Below are 8,319 nucleotides of genomic sequence, written 5' to 3' on the forward strand. Positions count from 1 at the left end.
ATAATTGATACAAATTGTTTACTTGAGTCGCCATTTCAATTTCACGATGATCGCTAGTAAAAATTCTACAGATGGTATTACTAAAAGTTACCTTGAAACCTTTTTCACCCAGCAGCTTCACAGATAGCAAACTTCCTTTAAACAATGGTATATACAAGACATTTTCTAGGGGGACTTATTTAACATTTCCTTTCTGATTTACTAGTTGCAGTATACAGGCAGCTTCTCCAAAAGATTTGATAATATTTCCATTAGCTGTTGTAACTTTATCACATTGTAACTCATTCAAGCTCAAAAATTTTGTCCTATCGCAGCATATGTGACAGGTAGCGCCAGAATCGATCACCCAACTTGAATTCTGACCATTAATGACAAAACAAAAATTTTCATTTTTGCTGCTTGTCCTTCAACTTCCAACAATTTTTACGAACATGTCCAACGCCCTTGCAGAAATGACAAACTATTGATTTTAAATTAACTCTAGACTTCGTATCTTTTGATATCTTCAAAATTGATTCTTCTTATTTAAAACGTTGATTTTGTTTCTCAGATTCTTCCAATAACTTATTTTCAACAAGAGTCATTGTGAGATCCTTTTCATCTTGCGCTTCTAGCGCCGTGATCAATGTTTTACATGTGCTCGGTAAACTGCTCAAAAGCATTGAATTTGTCCAAGTTTCCGTAATGTTTTCTCCTAAAGATTGAAGCCGGGAAAAAAGTAACCGCATTTGAGAGGTTGTAGCTTTAAATTACATATTGAACGCATCAACTTCACCTTATTGCTCAACGTTGCTTTCTCATGATATTCTCGCAAGACAGACCATGCTTCCTTTGCATACTTACAGCTGTTTATCCGAAACATTTCCGTATCTTCAACCGCCAATCCAATAATAATTGAAGCATCCGTATCTCTCTGCTTCCATGAGGCATCTGGAGATTCAGGAACAGGACCTTCAGGGGCATCCCAAACTTTTCCTTCCTCAGAATAAGCTGCATTATATTGTGACGAATATTAGCAACACTAAGGGATACTATCATCTCTAAGCCGATACTAAGCAGTCACTTGTATGCACATAAACGAATCAATCATTATGTCTACACATATGTACATACAAGCAGCGGAGAGGTACGCACAATCACATGCATATATCTGAGATACTCACAAAAGTATGCAATCATTATTACTCACATATACACGCGCCTATTGCTATGCGAGAAGTTATAAACGTGCATCTGTAGTTTATAGCTGATAAGTTTATAGCTGGTAAACAAGTAGTAAATTCTAGAAGATTCTGCTTGGGTCGTTTCGTTCTGAACTTGTTCAATTGACCGGGTCTCTCAACTGAACAAGTGAACTATATCTTCGATTTCGGATCTATTTGTTCTTTTAGTTCTTTCTCTCCTCTCGTTCGCGAACATTGTAAATTCATACAATTCATAGAATTTCACAATGAACACGAATGTCGGTGATGCCACTTACACTAAAGATATGTATGTGTGGCACTGCTACAAAAAGATACGTGTGGACTATTTATGAAAAACATCTTTTGTAAGAAACTAATTATTGCATTTATTAAACTTGAAAAGTTCATATTTACAATTTGTGTCTATACTCTCTCAACTTCCTAGATCTTCCGAAATTTGTAATTTTTTTGAAGTTAATTACACATATGTATATATATTAACTTATATATTCATTACACATTTAAATATACCTACACAAAGCATTGCTGCATACACACCTCCATCTATACTTGTTGACTTTTTTCGTGGGTGTAAGCAGCAGTGAACAAATTTGCTTGAAAAAAAAGGAACAGATGAACAAAAGAACAACTTGTTCGTTCATTAGAAAAATAACGAAAGAACCGAATCTCTGAAATGAACGAAAAAGCACAACTCTATAGAAGCAGAAACGCTTAGAAGTATGCGAACGAGACAGCAGAGACTATAAAAGGAGCGAAAGCTGAGTAAACAGCAATCAGTTTGATTTAAGCACGCTATCAGTTGCGAAGTATAAGTGTTATTGTGAAGTATTTTCAGAGTAGTATAATAAAGACCATTAGCCTTATTGGACATTGGAGTTATTTATTCAACAGTTTAGTGATACGAACGTTAGTAGAAGGTTGCAAATAAGCGGAATTTGCCTAGGTTAGGTTAGGTTGAGCTGGCCGGTCCATGAGGACCTCACATAGACTGATTGAGTCCGTGGTGTTACCAGAAGTTTTTTTTAACGATCGAACCGAAAAACCCTATATAAAATAACTCCGTACTCTTGGCAAATACTAGAAGCTTCCTAGGACTTAAGCCACTTGCTGCTTCTAGATCTGACAGCTGTATCACTCCTAATAGAGTCTTAGCCTGGCAAGTGCAGGCAGATGTGATAGCAGATGTAGGAATTTCCCTAAATTCGTTACAATATATTTCCACAGCTCGTAGTTATCGCGATTAAATTTCGTAATAGCCAACTTTAGATCAGCCATATTGTAAAGTATCAATAGAATTACCGAACAAACAAATTTAAAATTTAAAAAATTCACAATGCAGGCCCATAACCTATTGCAAAAATATTAATTTGTAATAAAACTATGCTATATTTAGTATTCAGATTCAATCGCAAGAATGAGACAAATTTTCAGTATTATAATAAAATGTCTGACAATTACAAGTGTCAACTAGATCACCCATCTATTGAAGGTGCAGTTTTCCTGAACATAGAGTGAGATGACTTCAACGATGGGCGATGACAAGATATGACAATGGAACTGGGATCAAGGTAGATTTTTTGAGGGGCAGATTGCAGATGTGCATATAACTGTTAATCCAGTTCATATTTCACGCTCCATGGAATAATGCGAACTTCACCATCTAATCAGTTTAAACATGTATTCAGTTCCTTCATTAACATAAAAACAGTTTCCTAAAAACGAGTCGAACATTTTTATTAAATGATTCTTCTACCTAAAATACAAAACGCTCATACGAACCGGGCCATTCCATGGCATAGGTATATGGTGGGAGCGTATCGAGGAATTTTTTCGTTTCTTCATCACGTTCGTATTCCGCATCGATATAATGCGCTATTATAGCTAACTGCATTACAGGCACATTGAATTCTCCATTATCCTTCTGTAAGATCAATCAACTTATTGTAAGTTTCAAATTTATACTTAATTTGTTTACTGATGTATATTCGAACGATTTTTCGTTATCCCTTGTCAAATTTGTTTTGGAGACAAACCGGTTTCGGCGTTGCACCATAATCAGTGTTGTTATTGTAGCAGTGCTTCGCCCCATCCAATAGGTGCGACCGATCACAAATTGTCATCAATGTCCCCTAACGGCAGTCCAAGGAAACTTGCAGTTTCAACAGGGGTGGACCATAGTGAGAGGGGTGTTAGAGACGTTGTTGCACATTACAATTGAAGAGATGGTTGGTGTCATGAGGGGATACATTGCACGCAGGACATTCATTTTGTATGTCGGGGTTGATTCTGGATAGGTAAGAGCTTAACCTGTTACAGTACCTACGTCGAAGTTGAGATAGAGTGACGCGCGTTTCCCTAGGGAGAGTGCATTCCTCTTCTGCGAGTTGTGGGTATTTTTCTTTAACAACTTTATTCGCCGGGAAATTCCTGACATAGAGGTCCGAGGCCTGTTTGTGGATATCACTGAGGACCTCCTTGAGCTTTTTTGCTTCATACGGCTGTCTTCTCAGGTACCGTATTCCTCATAATGCTTACGGAGATGACCCTTTAAGCCCCTGGGCGGTGTAACCTCATCAATCAGATGTCTGTTGGGATGCCAAGGTTTCTGGGTATTCAACAGAAACTGTTCGGCTAGCATTTCATTTCTCTCCCTTATGGCGAGCACTCTTGTGTAGGTGGTGTTCTGGGGACATAAGAAGACAGCCCGTAGCGGTTCTGAGGGCAGTTATTTCCTTCCATTGGATTGGCGACCATATCGGGGACGCGTAGCATGCAATCGGCCGGCCAATTGCTTTGTTAGTGGTAATGAGCGTTTCTTTGTATTTACCCCAAGTGCTGCCGGTAAGAGATTTGAGGTCTTAATACGGCTCTGGATATGTAATCCCATAATCAGTGTAATTTTTCGTTCTGAAAATGATGGAAAATCGTTCCAATATACATCACCCTGTCGGAAAATCAACAAAACAAAACGAATGTTTACCTCCAAATCAATCCAGAATTTCAGTGGGGTATTGAGTTTACCATAAGAGAAATAAATCTGATAAGGTGGCGAATATGTGTCTCTTTTTTCCAACATATCTTTAATGAAGGACCAATCACTCACCGTTACACCGTTATAAGGATCAATAAAGATGCTCATATGCGATGGACCTTCAAGTTCGTATTCGAAACGCACAATTTTACCGTTATCGTTGATTTTTTTATTGAGTAACGTGAGACGCGACGATCCTGGTAATTTTAGGATCTCTTCTCTTGGTAGCCACGCCGAAAGTTTGCTCGTTTGCTTACTGCGGTGATTGTAGATGGGTAGGCCACAGGCTAAATAAACATCACAATCTGCGCTCGTATAATATAAACCTGTTAGATTGACGGTGGCTAGAATTGTAAAACAGAAATGAGAACAGTGAGCCCTGCGGATGAGTTGGTCGATAACTTAAAGGTTTACTTGCCAGAAAGTGGTAGATGTCTACGCCTGTCTTGCCAATCAAAGTAATAGCCCGTTTCATTACGACTTACGGAGCCATCATACTCGTAGAATACACGATGGGATTCCTAGAACGAAAGGAAAATCAAAGTATTGTATAATTTACTTTGATTTCAATAGAAAGGTGCCAAAGGGAAGTGGAGAATCCTTTGCGGGATTAGAACCATCGGCATAGACTTTAATGGTATTATCAACCATTTCATGATATATCCCGAGTCGCTTGATCTATGAGAGTACTCTTCGTGGGGAGGATCTCCGGAAAAAAGTAAAAAAAAAGATATACATATGTATGTACACTATATATACTTACTATCAAATTGATCCGTTGGACGTTAGTCTTGGGGCGATAGGGAAATCCGATAGGCGTTAAAGAAATTGCAACAAAAATTATAGTCACAATAGGCAAAATGAGTAAAACCAACTTCGGTCTACTAAATATATTAAGTAAATGTATCTGCGGAATATGAAAATATGTAGATGTTACAAACAAACATTCCATGAACAAATTTTATTTAAGATCGCTTACCAAATATCCCAAAGATAGAATAGCTGCTAAAACATTTACAGCAGCTATAATAAGATCTGGATTAGAATCGCTGCCGAAACGACCCATCATAGGCATAAAAGAGCTAATCGAAGCATAAAACAGATATGAGAAGTAGAGGAAGGGCATAATTTGACCAAGTATGACAAAGATAGACCAATAGTAAGCTGTAAAAAAAAGACAACTTATGTTTAAAACTGTTTGCATGAAAAGGAAAAACACTCAAAACTATATAGTGATAAAAATGAAATTTCTTAAATAACTAAGAATAAATTCCGGTAAAGTTCAAATTTCATGGTTAATAACAGTGCTTTACGACCAGCCAGATAGAACAAAGTACCCTCTTTAGTCCTGTGGTCGAAGACCATGCAAAGAACAGCAACCACTAGATCAAGAAAACTGCTGCGAGTGTTTTTTGGCAATATAGGTTGCAGTGAGAGCGCCCCTGCTTATAAACTGAGTCAGTGGCGGAACCAGTCAGCCGTTCCGTCCGAGGAGTCATATTTTCATGCTTTTTTGCTATAGCTGATAAAATTCAACATACTACGTCTTCTGACCGCGTTAAGTCTCTTGCTAAAAATGGGCATAGTAGGCATGCAATCACTCCTCTTTTTTATGTACATACATACATATATCAAATATTATTTCAAAATAAAATATAATTCTGTGATGTCTATACTTAATCTTTATGTCCCCAGTTGTTTTTGTTTTGCTAAGAGTGCTAAGCCCCAATTCAATGGGCACGAGCACTCACAATTGTCATCAAAGTCCTCTAACGGGAGTCCAAGGAAACTGGAAGTAGCCTTAAATGTAGCATATTTGTATAAAAAGTCAAATAAAATAAAAACGTTCGAAAAAACCAGGGCCCGAGGTTTTTAGTAGCTTCCTAACTATCTAAGTCGATAAAGTCCATTAAATCATTCGAACTGTTATTATCATATCTCTCAGCCTACATTTGTAGACACCTTGTAGACACCATATAAAATGTATGGAAAATTGCATCATTCAATTTGTCGAAACATGATATTTCCAGCTGTTGTTACTACTAGAGGCTTTTTTTAGGGTAGGCACCTTATTGATGGTGTGATGGCTTAGCCGAACTCCATGGCGCGCGACTATGTGTCTGAGAGCTTTAGGGCTTTCCATCTACGCCGCTCTGCCTATTAAGAGAACATACAGGATCTATATCGGGCAAAGGATCATTAACATTGATAACTCTCCCCAAAACCTTCGGGGAGGCTTTTTATCGCTACAACAACAACAGCAACAGGACCAAGAACGGTAGCTCTTTTTCCCGATACCTTATGTTGATAACAAGGAGGAGAGAGGGAGCATATGGTCATAAGCGAAAGCAGACAAAATCTCAAAAAGCGTTGCAAAATTAGCAAAAAATCGACGAGGTCCGTTATTAAACGGCAGTTTAGTCGCAATCAGATAAGCAGAGTGGAGTAGGGTATGGATCAGAAGAATTAAGAGAGCCCGCCCTCAGAACCGTTTATGAGCAGTAGTCGATGCATCAAACCTGGAGAGTGAGCGATTGGCATGGGCTCGAGAGGCAGTAAAAGATGCCGAATGCAGTTCAAGAGTTTTACGGCGAGAAACCTTCGGTAGAGCTACCAGTATGAGGAGAAGAAGCTTCACACGGCAGAAAGACCAAACATATAACCAATAAGTATTTATGCGGTTTAGTCACCGTGCGTAGTTGCGATTTTTGGAAAGTGAATTCATTGAATGATTTAATGTAATCATTAAAATAAACACAAACACGCCACGAAAATGTACATAAGGCATTTTTATATATTGTGCCGAATTTTAGCATCACTATGTTGTTAATAAATAAATACACAACAACAATAAAGCAAGCTGCCAATCTTGTGTACATGAACAAATCAATCATCATTTATACCCATACATACAATGCAACGAAGAGATACTCACAAACACATGTAATAATCAGCCGAAGTAGTTACTCACACATACCGCATATGGCTACAACATAACAAATACAACATAAACATAAACTAGAAATATACATGTACATTTGTGGTAATCAAACAGAAGATACACAAGTTCTAGAAGGCGAAACGTCTGGACCTTAGGAGAAATATGCGAACGAAGCAACGGAGAGTATAAAAACTGCGCAAGTAATCAGCAATCAGTTTGATTTAAACACGCTATTAGTTGCGAAGAATAATTGTGAAGTATAATTGTACTACTCCCGAAGTAGGCTAATAAAGACCATTCTGTATTGCAAGAATATTGGAGGTATTTCTTCGGCAGATCAGCGATCGAACGTTAGCAGAAGGTTTCAAATAAGCGGAATTTCCCAAAATTCGTTACAATATGTATCTGACAAAGAAAACCAGCGGCTACCTACAGAAAACATGGAGTTATTTGCCAAAGTACCGAGTGACGGCTCTTGTGAATAAAAACTCTTTGGTATAACCCATGATGCAATTACAAGGTGACTGACGTTGGCAGCTTCACTTTCTAATCCGCCGTCTTGAACTCCCACTCTGAAACTCGATTTGCCTCTTTGCGAAACTACTGTTTCATTCAGAGAAAAATTGTAGTAAAAACCATACAAATTTAATTTCCTGGAAAAGTATGAAACGGCATCACTTTTTTTCTCCAACTCTATTTTGTGTTGGCTTTTCTATCGTTCAACCTAGTGACATTTCTAAATAAATGTATTGTTTATTCAATAAAATTATTAAAATTTGCCAAATTTTCGGCGTTAAATGATGGTAAGATGTTTTATAATTTATATAATACTGATAGATATTATGTTAAATAAGTTCTTATAACTTTATTTATAGATTTTGTTGGCGGCGATGCAAGAAACCAGACGCAAAGCGGAATGCAGCTAATTTGATTGCCACCGATCCAAAATTGGCTTTCCAAAGAAGTAAAGAGCTGTGGGATTACCTAAGTAAGGATGAGCCAGAAAAACAAGCACGCCCTGTGAGTTTGGAACAACTTATAGTCATCTTGATGGTCGAATCGAAGCGAAAATAGTTACAGTCTCTACCACCCCATCCATTACTTCATCGTCAACGACAGAACGACGAAGACGTGAATCGTAG

General features: G+C 37.8%; 1 pseudogene; it reads right to left on the reverse strand.

The window, feature by feature from the left end:
• Positions 1-2,254: 2,254 nt before the first annotated feature.
• Positions 2,255-8,319, reverse strand: part of LOC137244740 (endoplasmic reticulum metallopeptidase 1-like) — a 31,902-nt pseudogene continuing 25,837 nt past the window's right edge.

Source organism: Eurosta solidaginis, chromosome 3 (assembly GCF_040869045.1).
Source record: "Eurosta solidaginis isolate ZX-2024a chromosome 3, ASM4086904v1, whole genome shotgun sequence".
Taxonomy (NCBI): Eukaryota; Metazoa; Arthropoda; class Insecta; order Diptera; family Tephritidae; genus Eurosta; species Eurosta solidaginis.